Genomic DNA, 16,271 nt, shown 5'->3' with positions numbered 1-16,271 from the left:
GCCGTCTATGTGGTCGCACAGTCGGACACGACTGAAGCGACTTAGCAGTAGCAGTAGGTACAGGATAAGGAAAAAAAGAGGGGAGAAACCAGCTGCCCATCTTCAAATAGCTACTCAGAGGTGTTTGCAGGGTCCGGTTCCCAGCACTGGATGCAGTGGCTCCTTGCGTGGGACAGTTTGTTTTTTGCATAGTGTTTACATAGACTAAATAAGACTCCCCTTAAGGGTGAGTGGAAATGAGGTGGGGAGGAAAATGGACTAGGCAAGTAGGGGAAGATAAGGTTGACATTTCTTTACAAAGGAAGACATGGGCATACTCTAGAGCCCAGTGAGAAATGTAGTTCATGCAAAATAGAAATCTGGTATGATCATACTTGAGCAAATTTCTGTCACTTTTCCTATTGAAGCGATGCGCTGCCTGTGCTAGTGTGTGCACGACGTACTTGTGTGTGTTTGTGTGGTACACTGTTCCAGGAGAAACTTGCTTTTGGTGACAAAAGAAAACACACAACATGGAAGTTTTAAGTTTTATTCAGGGAACTTACTGAGGAACATAGCATAGAAAACCCCCTCTCAGATAGCTCTGAAGAACCGGTCTCAAGAGGTAAGGGAGGAGACAGGATGTATATGAGTTTTTTGGCTGGAACAAAATAGCTAGGCCAATATCCAAAGGTTACTGCTAATCACAAAGAATAGACATCTCAAGTTAAAGATTTTAGTGTTTTTGTACATATGAGCGGATGCAAGCATCTGAGTTCAGTGAAATTATTCCTTAGATACGCATCTTAACTATCCAGGGCCAGGCTCCGAAGCACAGAATATTGATTTTTCTCCATCCTGAGTTCCCCTCAGGGTGCACTGTTGTTGGCTGACTGCAGTAGCAAATGGCTTGATCCTTGCAGACTGGAAGTATGGGCCACAGTTTTTGTTCACGAAGTCCATTCCTCTGATGTTTAACTTTCAATCAAATCTGCAGAAGAAGCCATCTATTTAGACCACATAGCAAGGAATTATAACCCAGATGTACCCCCAGCTCAGAATTCAAGAATGGGCAAGTTTGCTAAGAGGGATAATTCAGAAAAGTGTGGAGCCCCGTGCAACCCTATCTAAATTCTTGTGAGTATCTGCACGTTCCCCGCCCCCCCGCCCCGGAAATTTTATAACATTTATTAAATTTTCAAAGGAATCTGTGACCAAGCAAAAGGCTAAGAACTACTGATCTATATTCTGTGGGGATAACCAGAATAATGAAGAATTCTTGCTTACAGAGGTGCACACTAAGAACTGCAGCTTTGGGACACTACTATCCATTCACGTGCGCACCTTGAGCAAATTAATTTATCAAGTTCCAGGTAACAGGGAGAATTGGGAAGTAGAGAGAAAAGGTTGTCCATCTTCTTTAGATGATTGAGAAGATTAAGGGAGAATGGGAGAGAGGGCGGGAATATACGTTAAGCGCAGGGCAGAGGAAAGAGAAAAGGGAGCCATTTTTATAACCAAAGCTGGGGTTCGGGGAGGAGGTGAGTAGGAGGCTGAGGGGGTCTGAGCGGTGGGATCCTGTCTAGGTCACTTCTCCCTGGAGCAAATCAGTTAACATATTTGTTGAACTTATTTGGGCTGGTGAAAACACTTCCATACTTGAAGTCATAGAGATTTCCAATATAATAAGAGGAAGCAAATGTTCTCTACATTTAGAAAGGGGCAGAAAAATGAACATTTCTTGTCTACTATCTTCTGTTTATGCGGTGCCACTAAATACTTGATCTTCACTATCTCACTGGCCCTATCCCAACCTTTTCCTCCTGTTTTGCATATCACCTGCTTCTCAAGCCCCAAACCTAGAAGATAACCTAAATTTCTTCCTTGGGAAGAAGATTTGGGAGAATGGCATTGAAACATGTAAAATATCATGTAAGAAACGAGTTGCCAGTCCAGGTTCGATGCACGATACTGGATGCTTGGGGCTAGTGCACTGAGATGACCCAGAGTGATGGTATGGGGAGGGAGGAGGGAGGAGGGTTCAGGATGGGGAACACAGGTATACCTGTGGCGGATTCATTTTGATATTTGGCAAAACTAATACAATTATGTAGAGTTTAAAAATAAAATAAAATGTAAATAAAATAAAATAAAATGATGTGGAAAAAAAAAATCAAAAAAGAAATCAAAATTTGCATAGAAACTAATGAAAATGAAAACACAACAACTCAAAACCTGTGGGACACTTTAAAAGCAGTCCTAAGGGGAAAGTTCATAGCAATACAGGCATACCTCAAGAAACAAGAAAAAAGTCAAATAAATAACCTAACCCTACACCTAAAGCAACTAGAAAAGGAAGAAATGAAGAACCCCAGGGTTAGTAGAAGGAAAGAAATCTTAAAAATTAGGGCAGAAATAAATGCAAAAGAAACAAAAGCCCATAGCAAAAATCAACAAAGCCAAAAGCTGGTTCTTTGAAAGGATAAATAAAATTGACAAACCATTAGCCAGACTCATCAAGAAACAAAGGGAGAAAAATCAAATCAATAAAATTAGAAATGAAAATGGAGAGATCACAACAGACAACACAGAAATACAATGGATCAAAAGAGACTATTATCAACAATTATATGCCAATAAAATGGACAACGTGGAAGAAATGGACAAATTCTTAGAAAAGTACAACTTTCCAAAACTGGACCAGGAAGAAATAGAAAATCTTAACAGACCCATCACAAGCACGGAAATTGAAACTGTAATCAAAAATCTTCCAGCAAATAAAAGCCCAGGTCCAGACGGCTTCACAGCTGAATTCTACCGAAAATTTAGAGAAGAGCTAACACCTATCCTGCTCAAACTCTTCCAGAAAATTGCAGAGGAAGGTAAACTTCCAAACTCATTCTATGAGGCCACCATCACCCTAATACCAAAACCTGACAAAGATTCCACAAAAAAAGAAAACTACAGGCCAATATCACTGATGAACATAGATGCAAAAATCCTTAACAAAATTCTAGCAATCAGAATCCAACAACACATTAAAAAGATCATACACCATGACAAAAATAAATAAATAAAGTTCACTGGGCCGCTGAAGTACACTAAATCCTTTCAATACTTTCCAAATCCACAGCTACACTCTAGTCCGAGCCAAAATCTGTTCTCTGGGACTAGTACTTCCTGCAATAGCCTCTCAGCGTCCACTCTTGACAATAGCAACCTCATAAAATCTTTAAATCACTCAATTCCACTCTTCTGCCTAACCTTGACACTCCAAAACACTTATTGCTACCTGGCATTAACGTGGTTATTTGTGGACTGCCTCACCCCCGCCTCTACAGTACCATCTAGAACACGAAGGAGGAGCTAGTAACGGGAGACCACTACTGGAACTGGTACTGGAATTGGCCAGACCACATCAATTCTAGATCTGAATTGACAGTCACAGACTTTCAACCACCTGATGCGATCAGCCAACTCATTGGAAAAGACCCTGCTGCTGGGAAAGATTGAAGGCAGGAGAAGGGGACGACAGAGGATGAGATGGTTGGATGGCCTCACCGATTCAATGGACATGAGTTTGAGCAAGCTCGGGGAGATGGTGACGGACAGGGAAAACTGGCGTGCTGCAGGCAATGGGATAGCAAAAAGTCGGACACGACTTGAACGACTGAAAAACAACAGACTTTCAGCGCTGACTTAAACCTGACGTTTTCCACACGCGTTTATCCTCCATTCACAGAGGAAAGAAAGGGGACGGGCTGCCAGCTCGCCGTCAAATGGCTACTGGAGACCCAGCCCGCAGAAGTGTCTAAGGCGTGTCTTCTCGCTTCCCTACCCACATCACCACCTCTATCCGCCGAGCTCAGCATTAGCAAAAACCCGGAAAAGGGAAGCCTGTATCTATAACAATGGTCTCCGGTCTCCAGACGCAATCTGGCCCGCCCACTGCGCGGATTGCGCGTGCGCACGCCCAGCAGCCAGCCGCACCTCGCCAACTCCTACCCCGGCGACCTCGTTCCCGCTTCCGCCTTCACAGTTCAGACACGTCACCCCGCGAGGCCTGGCCTGGTGGGCGCGGCCGGGGCGTTGCTCAGCCGAGGGGCGGGGCTTAGCCGCGGGGTGGAGCTCACTCCTCACTTCCGCATCCGGTCTGGGCGGGCTTCTCTCGTTTACCTAGCGCAGGTGCGCCTGCCAGGTGCCTGGGGACTGGAGTGGGGAAATCGCCCCGTTCGTCATCCAGGCCGCAAAGTGGAGTCCCTTCCTTGTACGCGCTTGCTCTCTGGCCGCTGCCACGCAGAAAGGCTGAGTGGGGAATTCTTGATCAGAAATTCTTGAGAAGAAATGAAGTTTTCCTTCCATCCTTCCCTGGACTGTGACTCTCCCCTTCCTCCCGAGACAACTAATATTTCTGATTCGACTCTAACACTTAGGATTTTTCTCCTTTACTCTGCTACAGGTAGCTTTTGCCAACTCCGATGCAAGGCTGTTTGACAGCCTGGAGTTTGGTTCTTTAACTCTTTTTTTGCCGAAGTTATTTGGACAGTATGTTTTTCGGTAATTCCCAGGGCTTCTATGTCTACTCGCAAATGAAATACAGGATCTTAGTTAAATTTTAGTTTCAGATGAACCATGAGTAATTTTTAAGTCTGTGTACATCCCAAATATTCTATGAGACTTGTGTATGTTTTACCTGGCAGCCTTACCTACGTGTCACGTTGCAGGAGAGGCAGTTGTGCCCTGCTCGTAGTGTGCCTGTAGAAATTTTTTATAAGATAAAAATCTCCTCATTGCCATTCCGTTTCTGATATAAAATTGTGATAGGGACAAAAAGTCACCCATTGTCCTCTTCCCTCCCAGTCTGAACACTGCAACTTGGAAATAAAATGGACCTGGAGGCTGTAAACACAACTCATGGTAGTTCAGAGCCAAGATATCTGAAGTTTTAAGATGAAAAGTGGTTCCCAGGACAACATAACTTGATCTGTAGGCTGAAAGTAGGCATTGTACCAGAAGGATTATTTAGCCCGCAGAACCTGGAAGAATGAAAGCCACAGAGGCAAACCCTAAAGTATAAAGACTCCACATCTGAAGTGGTTGTATGTCTGTGATGTAAATGGAGGTATTCTAATCACATATAGCCAGTTCGACTTGCTCTGAATTTACATCCCAACCAAATTTCTGCTTACAACGTAGCTTGTCATGTAGTTTGCTTACAGAGAGAGAATGTTTGCTGGATTCAGGTAGCTGGTCTTCTCTGGAATTACTGTTGTTAACTTTACTGAAGCATAATTTTTTACATGCAATTCACTCACTTTAAGTATACAAATTAATGAGTTTTAGCAAATTTATCGGCCATCATCACCATAATATAGGTTTAGAACATCATCCCAAACAAGACCTTTAACATTTAATCCCTCTTTCCACATACAGCTTCAGGGACCACTAATCTACTTTTAGTCTATAATTGTGCCTTTTCTGACTCCTCTGGTTCTTTTTTTAAATTATTAATTAATCATTTCATTTAGCCATCAGTTTCAGTGTCTGTGGCTAATGTAATTTCACCCTAGAGATAAGTCTGTTTTTAGTGTCCTGACAAGTAAATAGTCTCAGGCTGTTGGATTATTCCACTTGGGGAATCCAGTGTCAATGCCCTCCAACCGAAGACCACCAGGAGGAACACACCAGGGCTTATGTCTGTCACTATTGAGTTTCAGTTCAGTTCAGTCGCTCAGTCGTGTCCGACTCTTCGAGACCCCATGAATCACAGCACGCCAGGCCTCCCTGTCCATCACCAACTCCTGGAGTTCACCCAAACCCACGTCCATCGAGTTGGTGATGCCATCCAGCTATCTCATCCTCTGTCATCCCCTTCTCCTCCTGCCCCCAATCCCTCCCAGCATCAGAGTCTTTTCCAATGAGTTACTGCTTGATAAAATGAAGGATATACAACATGGGGTTTCTCAGTAAGAGGGTGTTAGAAAGGGACTAATTTTAGGATTTGGGGCTTGTGCTGGGTGGTTTGGGGGAGTGTTTAAAGAAGTAGAGCTTTGCTCTGGATTGGAAGCTGCCAGGAAGCCGGAGAGATTAAGACTGATTATCTTAAATCTTATCTAGAAGGAGGGCAGACTAGACTGAGGCTAAAGCTATATAGTTGGTAAAGAAACAGCAAGCACTATTCTCAGCCTGAGCGGGGGGATGTCTGGTCCTTTTGTGGTTAATGTTCAGAGTTTTATTGTTGTTTAAACATAATTACAACAGGCCCCTGATCATGATCATGGTCAGAGTGGCCTAGCTGAGGTCCATGTTCTCTGAAATCATTTATACTCAACAGAGCCTAGCTGTGATTACCAGCCCAAACTGTCAGGGGCTGTTTTTCACTTTTTCACCAAGATAATGCCATCTTGTCTGGATAAACTACTGCTCATTCACTCCTTTGTGTCACTAAATATATTTGCCTTTTTCATGAAACTTCTGCAAAAAAAATTTGGGTCACTCAGGTATACTTGAACCCTCAAATTCAGATTGTGGTAATTTTTATGGATTTTTAAATAGTTCACCTTCGTCTTGTAAGTGAGGTAGTGAACAATGTTAGTATTCTATTTGTTTGCTTTATTTCATGACCCTATATCTTTTATTTATTTATTTGGTTTTGCCAAGTCTTAGTTGCAGCATGTGGGATCTTGTTCCCTAACCAGGGATTGAACCCAAGCCCCCTGCAGTGGGAGAGCAGAGCCTTAGCCACCAGACCACCAGGGAAGTCCCATTTGGACTTTTAAATGCAGTTTAGCAATATTTGCTGTGCATATAACCAACAGAATGTTCATATCCAGGACTTTTATTAACTGTTACAAAAGATAACTAAGTAGAAAAAGGGGCAAGAGATAGAACAGACACACCAGAAGAGTAGCCAATGGTTAACAAAAATGAAAAGATGTTTAACTTCATTCATCATGAGGAAATTGCATATTAAAACCTCAATGAGACACAGTTACATAAACAGCAGAAGAGCTTAAATTTAAAAACCGACGATACCAAGTATTGACAGGGCTGCGGAACAACTGAGAGGCCCATCCATTGCCAGTGGGTATGTAAACTGGTGGAAAATTATTTTGCACACATATTTTTATAACCCAGAAATTTCACTCCTAGATCTAAACGCCTATTTACATTCACCAAAAGATATGTTCACCAAGATAGAATTCTACTGTCCAGCTACAGCAGAATGGAATAACACCTTGTAGTATATCGTTCTACTATACAGCAACGAAGACAAATCACTGTCAAAGACAACAATGTGTATTCATCCCACAAACATACTAAGTGAAAGAAACACAATGAAAACACTTGTATGATTCCATTTATCTAAAGTTCAGAAACAGACAAAACTAATCTATGATGTTCGAAATCAGGGTAGTGAGTACCTTTCAGATCAGATCAGATCAGATCAGTTGCTCAGTCATGTCTGACTCTTTGAGACCCCATGAATCGCAGCACGCCAGGCCTCCCTGTCCATCACCAACACCCAGAGTTCACTCAGACTCACGTCCATCGAGTCAGTGATGCCACAGTGATGCCATCCAGCCATCTCATCCTCTGTCGTCCCCTTCTCCTCCTGCCCCCAATCCCTCCCAGCATCAGAGTCTTTTCCAATGAGTCAACTCTTCGCATGAGGTGGCCAAAGTACTGGAGTTTCAGCTTTAGCATCATGCCTTCCAAAGAAATCCCAGGGCTGGTCTCCTTCAGAATGGACTGGTTGGATCTCCTTGCAGTCCAAGGGACTCTCAAGAGTCTTCTCCAACACCACAGTTCAAAGGCATCCATTCTTCGGCGCTCAGCCTTCTTCACAGTCCAACTCTCACATCCATACATGACCACAGGAAAAACCATAGCCTTGACTAGACGGACCTTTGTTAGCAAAATAATGTCTCTGCTTTTGAATATACTATCTAGGTTAGTCATAACTTTCCTTCCAAGGAGTAAGCGTCTTTTAATTTCATGGCTGCAGTCACCATCTGCAGTGATTTTGGAGCCCAGAAAAATAAAGTCTGACACTGTTTCCACTGTTTCCCCATCTATCTGCCATGAAGTGATGGGACCGGATGCCATGATCTTCATTTTCTGAATGTTGAGCTTTAAGCCAACTTTTTCACTCTCCACTTTCACTTTCATCAAGAGGCTTTTTAGTTCCTCTTCACTTTCTGCCATAAGGGTGGTGTCATCTGCATATCTGAGGTTATTGATATTTCTCCTGGCAATCTTGATTCCAGCTTGTGTTACTTCCAGCCCAGCGTTTTTCATGATGTACTCTGCATAGAAGTTAAATAAGCAGGGTGACAATATACAGCCTTGACGTACTCCTTTTCCTATTTGGAATCAGTCTGTTGTTCCATGTCCAGTTCTAACTGTTGCTTCCTGACCTGCATACAAATTTCTCAAGAGGCAGGTCAGGTGGTCTGGTATTTCCATCTCTTTCAGAATTTTCCACAGTTTATTGTGATCCACACAGTCAAAGGCTTTGGCATAGTCAATAAAACAGAAATAGACGTTTTTCTGGAACTCCCTTGCTTTTTCCATGATCCAGCGGATGTTGGCAATTTGATCTCTGGTTCCTCTGCCTTTTCTAAAACCAGCTTGAACATCAGGAAGTTCACAGTTCACATAGTGCTGAAGCCTGGCTTGGAGAATTTTGAGCATTACTTTACTACTGTGTGAGATGAGTGCAGTTGTGTGGTAGTTTGAGCATTCTTTGGCATTGCCTTTCTTTGGGATTGGAATGAAAACTGACCTTTTCCAGTCCTGTGGCCACTGCTGAGTTTTCCAAATGTGCTGGCATATTGAGTGCAGCACTTTCACAGCATCATCTTTCAGGATTTGAAATAGCTCAACTGGAATTCTATTACCTCCACTAGCTTTGTTCGTAGTGATGCTTTCTAAGGCCCACTTGACTTCACATTCCAGGATGTCTGGCTCTACGTCAGTGATCACACCATCGTGATTATCTGGGTCGTGAAGATCTTTTTTGTACAGTTCTGTGTATTCTTGCCATCTCTTCTTAATATCTTCTGCTTCTGTTAGGTCCATACCATTTCTGTCCTTTATTGGGCCCATCTTTGCATGAAATGTTCCCTTGGTATCTCTAATTTTCTTGAAGAGACCTCTAGTCTTTCCCATTCTGTTGTTTTCCTCTATTTCTTTGCATTGATCGCTGAAGAAGGCTTTCTTATCTCTTCTTGCTATTCTTTGGAACTCTGCATTCAGATGCTTATATCTTTCCTTTTCTCCTTTGCTTTTCACTTCTCTTCTTTTCACAGCTATTTGTAAGGCCTCCCCAGACAGCCATTTTGCTTTTTTGCATTTCTTTTCCATGGGGATGGTCTTGATCCCTGTCTCCTGTACAATGTCACGAACCTCATTCCATAGCTCATCAGGCACTCTATCTATCAGATCTAGGCCCTTAAATCTATTTCTCACTTCCACTGTATAATCATAAGGGATTTGATTTAGGTCATACCTGAATGGTCTAGTGGTTTTCCCTACTTTCTTCAATTTCAGTCTGAATTTGGTAATAAGGAGTTCATGGTCTGAGCCACAGTCAGCTCCTGGTCTTGTTTTTGCTGACTGTATAGAGCTTCTCCATCTTTGGCTGCAAAGAATATAGTCAATCTGATTTTGGTGTTGACCATCTGGTGATGTCCATGTATAGAGTCTTCTCTTGTGTTGTTGGAAGAGGGTGTTTGCTATGACCAGTGCGTTCTCTTGGCAAAATTCTATTAGCCTTTGCCCTGCTTCATTCCGTATTCCAAGGCCAAATTTGCCTGTTACTCCAGGTGTTTCTTGACTTCCTACTTTTGCATTCCAGTCCCCTATAATGAAAAGGACATCTTTTTTGGGTGTTAGTTCTAAAAGGTCTTGTAGGTCTTCATAGAACCGTTCAACGTCAGCTTCTTCAGCATTACTGGTTGGGGCATAGACTTGGATTACTGTGATATTGAATGGTTTGCCTTGGAAACGAACAGAGACCATTCTGTCATTTTTGAGATTGCATCCAAGTACTGCATTTTGGACTCTTTTGTTGACCATGATGGCTACTCCATTTCTTCTGAGGGATTTCTGCCCGCAGTAGTAGATGTAATGGTCATCTGAGTTAAATTCACCCATTCCAGTCCATTTCAGTTCGATGATTCCTAGAATGTCGACATTCACTCTTGCCATCTCTTGTTTGACCACTTCCAATTTGCCTTGATTCATGGACCTATGCAATATTGCTCTTTACAGCATCGGACCTTGCTTCTATCACCAGTCACATCCACAGCTGGGTATTCTTTTTGCTTTGGCTCCATCCGTTCATTCTTTCTGGAGTTATTTCTCCACTGATCTCCAGTAGCATATTGGGCACCTACTTGCGGGGAGCGAGCTCCACCCATGGCAAAGGTCATGAGGAAGGAGGCTTGGCATACGCAAAGGCGGGATCAAGCCTCAGGAGTCTCCCTGGAAATTCTCGAGCATCTACCCCCAAAACCAGAGTCTGCCTACTTTATGCTTTGTGCTTTCACCTACACCTCTGACTTAATGGGGGGCTGTCCCCCACTACCTCTCTCTGAAAAAGAGTTAGCTTACAGCTCCAGTTAATAATTCCTGGGTGTGACAGTGTTTAACCTACAAACTCCTTTGGAAATCCTCTAGCCTGCCTGAATAGGTTTTTCCGGCCACATGTGATTGTTCAGAGCCTCCCAACTGTGAGGGGCAGGAGATGTTCTAAACTGTCTAAACACAGATTCCTTTGAGTAGTTAAAAGATTGATTAGAAATTGTATTGGTGAAGGGTTTTTCACTTATTGGGCCAATGTTTGCTGCTAAGTCTCCATACTCCTTACCTACTGTGTCCTTGGCAGTGTATTGATTGATATAATGGGTGTATAGAAATGTAAGTAGTAGCCTCAATGTTTGTAACCTTGGACCCTTGAGTTAATTCTTTTCTTGATTGAGCCCACCTCACCTTTGCCCTATAGGCATGCAGCTTTGTCCAGTGCTATTTTGGAGGCTGGTGCCTGACTTTGGAATAATCACCTTTAGAGAAAGATAAGTTTCTTAAAATGTTAACAGGCCTCCTGGCCAGAAGATGATGTAATTCACCTGAACTTTTGCATATGATAAGTTTGAAAGCCTGGCTTCCATTAGGACCAGGAACTGCTGTCCTTGCATGACTCCACCCCTTCCCCCATTATCCTCTATGCACAATTTAAGGTATAAAAACTACTTTGGAAAATAAAGTGTGGGCCTTGTTCACTGAAACTTGGTCTCCCCATGTCGCTCTCTCTCTCAAATTCTGGCCGAGTCTCCATCTGGAGCGCGGAACCCGCCATGCTTGCTAATTATGCCTGGGCTTCTAAGATCTGACCGGGGAGGCCTCAGTGTCTCCTCTCCTTCGGAAGAACGGAAGGACTCCTGCGGCCTACGTAAGTGGTGCAAACTTCTTGTCTTGAAGTTTTATTGGTCTCCCGCATAAACCAAGCTACTCAGCCTCTTTTCTCCACTGAATTTTCCTACTGAGCTATCCTCATCCTATTACTCTTTATATCTTTGATAAAATATTTAAATAAATAGGTCGCCGACGCCGTCCCTGCTTCGAATACCCTGGTTCAGCCGGGGCTGGTCCCTGGCACCTACTGACCCGGGGAGTTTCTCTTTCAGTATCCTATCATTTTGCCTTTTCATACTGTTCATGGGGTTCTCAAGGCAAGAATACTGAAGTGGTTTGCCATTCCCTTCTCCAGTGGACCACATTCTGTCAGATCTCTCCACCATCACCCGCCCATCTTGGGTTGCCCCACGGGCATGGTTTCGTTTCATTGAGTTAGACAAGGCTGTGGTCCTAGGAAGAAACACAAGCTGGAATCGATTGCTGGAAGAAATATCAATAACCTCAGATATGCAGATGACACCACCCTTATGGCAGAAAGTGAAGAGGAACTAAAAAGCCTCTTGATGAAAGTGAAAGTGGAGAGTGAAAAAGTTGGCTTAAAGCTCAACATTCAGAAAACGAAGATCATGGCATCTGGTCCCATCACTTCATGGCAGATAGATGGGGAAACAGTGGAAACAGTGTCAGACTTTATTTTTCTGGGCTCCAAAATCACTGCAGATGGTGACTGCAGCCATGAAATTAAAAGACGCTTACTCCTTGGAAGGAAAGTTATGACCAACCTAGATAGCATATTCAAAAGCAGAGACATTACTTTGCCAACAAAGGTCCATCTAGTCAAGGCTATGGTTTTTCCTGTGGTCATGTATGGATGTGAGAGTTGGACTGTGAAGAAGGCTGAGTGCCGAAGAATGGATGCCTTTGAACTGTGGTGTTGGAGAAGACTCTTGAGAGTCCCTTGGACTGCAAGGAGATCCAACCAGTCCATTCTGAAGGAGACCAGCCCTGGGATTTCTTTGGAAGGCATGATGCTAAAGCTGAAACTCCAGTACTTTGGCCACCTCATGTGAAGAGTTGACTCATTGGAAAAGACTCTGATGCTGGGAGGGATTGGGGGCCAGAGGAGAAGGGGACGACAGAGGATGAGATGGCTGGATGGCATCACTGACTTGATGGACATGAGTCTGAGTGAACTCCGGGGGTTGGTGATGGACAGAGAGGCCTGGCGTGCTGCAATTCATGGGGTTGCAAAGAGTCGGACATGCCTGAGCGACTGATCTGATGTGATCTGATCTGTGGTCCTAGTGTGATTAGATTGACTACTTTTCTGTGACTATGGTTTCAGTGCGTCTGCCCTCTGATGCCCTCTTGCAACACCTACTGTCTTACTTGGGTTTCTCTTACCTTGGGCGTGGGGTATCTCTTCACGGCTGCTCCAGCAAAGTGCAGCCATTGCTCCTCATCTTGGACGAGGGGTGTATCCTCACCGCCGCCCTTTCTGACCTTCAACGTGGGGTAGCTCCTCTCGGCGGTTTCTGCACCGTCGCAGTCTGGTATTCTCGGCTGCTGCCCCTGACTTCAGACGTGGGGTGGCTCCTCTCAGCCGCACTTAGCGCGCCCGTCGCAGCCGCCTGCACTTAGCGCGCCGGTCGTACCTGTAGGGAGCTATAAAAAGGCAGTCATTGGGACTTCCCTGGTGGTCCAGTGGTTAAGACTTGGCACGGCTTCCACTGCAGGGGATGAAGGTCAATCCCTGGTTGGGGAGCTAAGATCCAGTATGCAGGGCAAGTGGTGGGGCTGCTGCAGTGCTGGTAACATTCTATAGCTTAATCTGGGTGTTGGCTACCTGGGTGCAGTCATTTTGTAATAGTTCATCAAGCTGTAACCTTTGATCTGTGCACTTTCCTCTATGTACGTATGTTATACAGTACTTGTATTCTTGTGACTAATGTCGCTGCTGTGAATATTACTGTGAAAAGTTGGTAATCATTGAAGTTGGGTGTCAGACACAGGAGATACCCGAAGGTACCTTTCTCTTGATTTTTATGCATTTTCCATAATAAAGTTATTGGGTTGGCCAAAAAGTTTGTCTGGGTTTTTCTGTAAGATTTTACAGAAAATATATATGTATACAAATGTTTGTGTATATGTGTGTACCTATGTATTTAGGTATCTGTATATATGTATGTATATTTATTTGTAAGTATTTGAGTCACTCCTTGATTGCCAATCTCTTCAAAAGTGAACAAGATTTTTTCCAGAAACCATAGCAATATGAAAAGAGCCAGTAATTCTTTTATACCATATTGGATTTAGAAATTTGGCATTAAAGAAGGTCAGCATATCTAGACAATATTAACCAGTGAAAGTAATACATCTAGTATGTAAAACAATGTGAGTGAACATTTTTATACATGTACTAATGCAATCATGTTGAATGTATATTATATTTATATTATAGATATACATGTATTGAAGAGAGAAGAAGAGAGTATGACAGTGTCATTCACTACAGGTCAAATTCTGTGAAAATGAACTTTGGCATGGATTACAAATTTTTATTTGATTGAAATGTTTTAAATATGCTAGAAATAAATGAGATTGGAATGTCATTCATGAATTACGTTTGCTGATATGAACATCATTCTTTCTCTTCATTTTGCTTTGGACTCCTGACTAATGATTGAGTTGAAACTTCTGAGTATCACTAAGGTATATTTCCCAATAAAATGTTGGGCAAAGTTGTTAGAAAAATGTCCAGAAAGAGAAATAAAGAGAAAGGGTGCATGAAACAGGATGTGATTGCCCAAAAAGCCATAGGAAGCCTGTCACCATGATTACTCTTAAGTAACTGCTGAATGATCCAAAATATACAAGTTCCCCCAGAAGAAAAATATTTGAGTAACTTGGGGTTAGAATGTTTACTGAAAATAAAACGTGGACCGAGGGAGTTGGAGAGCGTGAATTGAAGGGTAACTGTGTAAAAACAATTCGACGGAGTCACAGTGTGGTCATGTTTTTCTTGAGTACTAACTTTAGAGCTTAATAGCCATGTGGGATGAACTTCACCATTAAATCTTGTTAAACCACCACAACTACCAATAACCACTTGTTTAAACATTTTAGAGCCTGATACAAAACAGAAAAGCCTGTAGGCAGACAGGAATCCTTGAAAATCCTCCTCTTTTTCCTTCCCATACCTATTGACACAAGAGGAAAATGTTTTGAATGACCAGCCATCTGCCTAGGGACTTTTCTCCTATTCCTGAGAAGTTCTCAATGTCATGGTGCTTAAGAATTACCATATAAGGTAGAAGGCAGTACTCATGCATACTAACTTTGAAAGCTACTTAAAAGGACTTTTAAAGATACTTTCAGCCTTATACAATTTTTGCCCATTGTGCTGACTTTAGAACCCAACACCCAATTCAGCTGTGATTTGACTCCTAGTTTTCTGGGCTCCAAAATCACTACAGATGGTGACTGCAGCCATGAAATTAAAAGACACTTACTCCTTGGAAGGAAAGTTATGACCAACCTAGATAACATATTCAAAAGCAGAGACATTACTTTGCCAACAAAGGTCCGTCTAGTCAAGGCTATGGTTTTTCCTGTGGTCACGTATGGATGTGAGAGTTGGACTGTGAAGAAGGCTGAGCGCCGAAGAATGGATGCCTTTGAACTGTGGTGTTGGAGAAGACTCTTGAGAGTCCCTTGGACTGCAAGGAGATCCAACCAGTCCATTCTGAAGGAGATCAGCCCTGGGATTTCTTTGGAAGGAATGATGCTAAAGCTGAAACTCCAGTACTTTGGCCACCTCATGCAAAGAGTTGACTCATTGGAAAAGACTCTGATGCTGGGAGGGATTGGGGGCAGGAGGAGAAGGGGACGACAGAGGATGAGATGGCTGGATGGCATCACTGACTCGATGGACGTGAGTCTGAGTGAACTCCGGGAGTTGGTGATGGACAGGGAGGCCTGGCGTGCTGCAATTCATGGGGTCTCAAAGAGTCGGATACGACTGAGCAACTGATCTGATCTGATCTGATCTAGGGGTGAAGATCAGATATAGGGTGGCCAGTTACCTTTACGCTGCATATAGTTTTTAGTATAAGAATATATGTCCCGTGTCTACCTGGAGCATACTTAAGGAAAAAATATTTGCTGTTTGTTTTTATTTGCTAAATCCTGTGACCCTAACACTGATGGATCTTTGATTTGCAAAGATTTGAATAAGGACTCAAAAAAGGCCTGACAAGGTACACGGAAATAAAGCTGGGGGAAAACATTTGCAATAAAATATAGTTATTATAGGACTTACCAGGTGGCGCTAGTGGTGAAGATCCCGCGTGCCAATGCAAGAGACAATAAGAGACACAGGTTCAATCCCTGGGTTGGGAAGATTCCCTGAAGGGAGGCATGATAACCAGCTCTAGTATTCTTGCCTGAGAAACCCCATGGACAGAGGTGCCTGGCGGGCTACAGTCTACAGGGTCCCAAAGAGTCAAGACACTACTGAAGTGACTTAACACAGCGCAACACAGCATAGCTATGATAAGGCTTCCTGGTGGCTCCACGGTAAAGAATTCACCTGCAATGCAGGAGACGTGGGTTCAATCCCTGGGTTGGGACTTGATTTCAGTATATAAAGAACTCTCCAAACTCAACAGGAAGAAAACAAATGAGTTAAAACATGATGAAATACTTGAATAGACATTTTGTCAAAGAGGGTGTGTGGCTTGCAAATCAGCACATGTGTTCAGCATCTATTAGCCAATAGGCAAGTGAAAATCAAAACCATGATGAGTACCACTACGCACCTATTAGAATGGCTTAAAATGCAAAAGAAGAATGGAAGGACGCACATG

General features: G+C 43.1%; 1 long non-coding RNA gene across 1 annotated transcript; it reads right to left on the bottom strand.

The window, feature by feature from the left end:
• Positions 1–515: 515 nt before the first annotated feature.
• Positions 516–6,291, bottom strand: LOC133258563 (uncharacterized). Its single transcript, XR_009740079.1, has 2 exons — positions 3,541–6,291; positions 516–970 (listed from the first exon to the last, which is right to left on the bottom strand). It is a non-coding gene; the product is annotated as an uncharacterized LOC133258563 (long non-coding RNA).
• Positions 6,292–16,271: the final 9,980 nt, after the last annotated feature.

The sequence above is a fragment of the Bos javanicus genome, chromosome 12 (genome assembly GCF_032452875.1).
Source record: "Bos javanicus breed banteng chromosome 12, ARS-OSU_banteng_1.0, whole genome shotgun sequence".
Taxonomy (NCBI): Eukaryota; Metazoa; Chordata; class Mammalia; order Artiodactyla; family Bovidae; genus Bos; species Bos javanicus.
The sequence above is the reverse complement of the archived record's forward strand: the minus strand, read 5'-3'. Positions and strand labels throughout refer to the sequence as shown.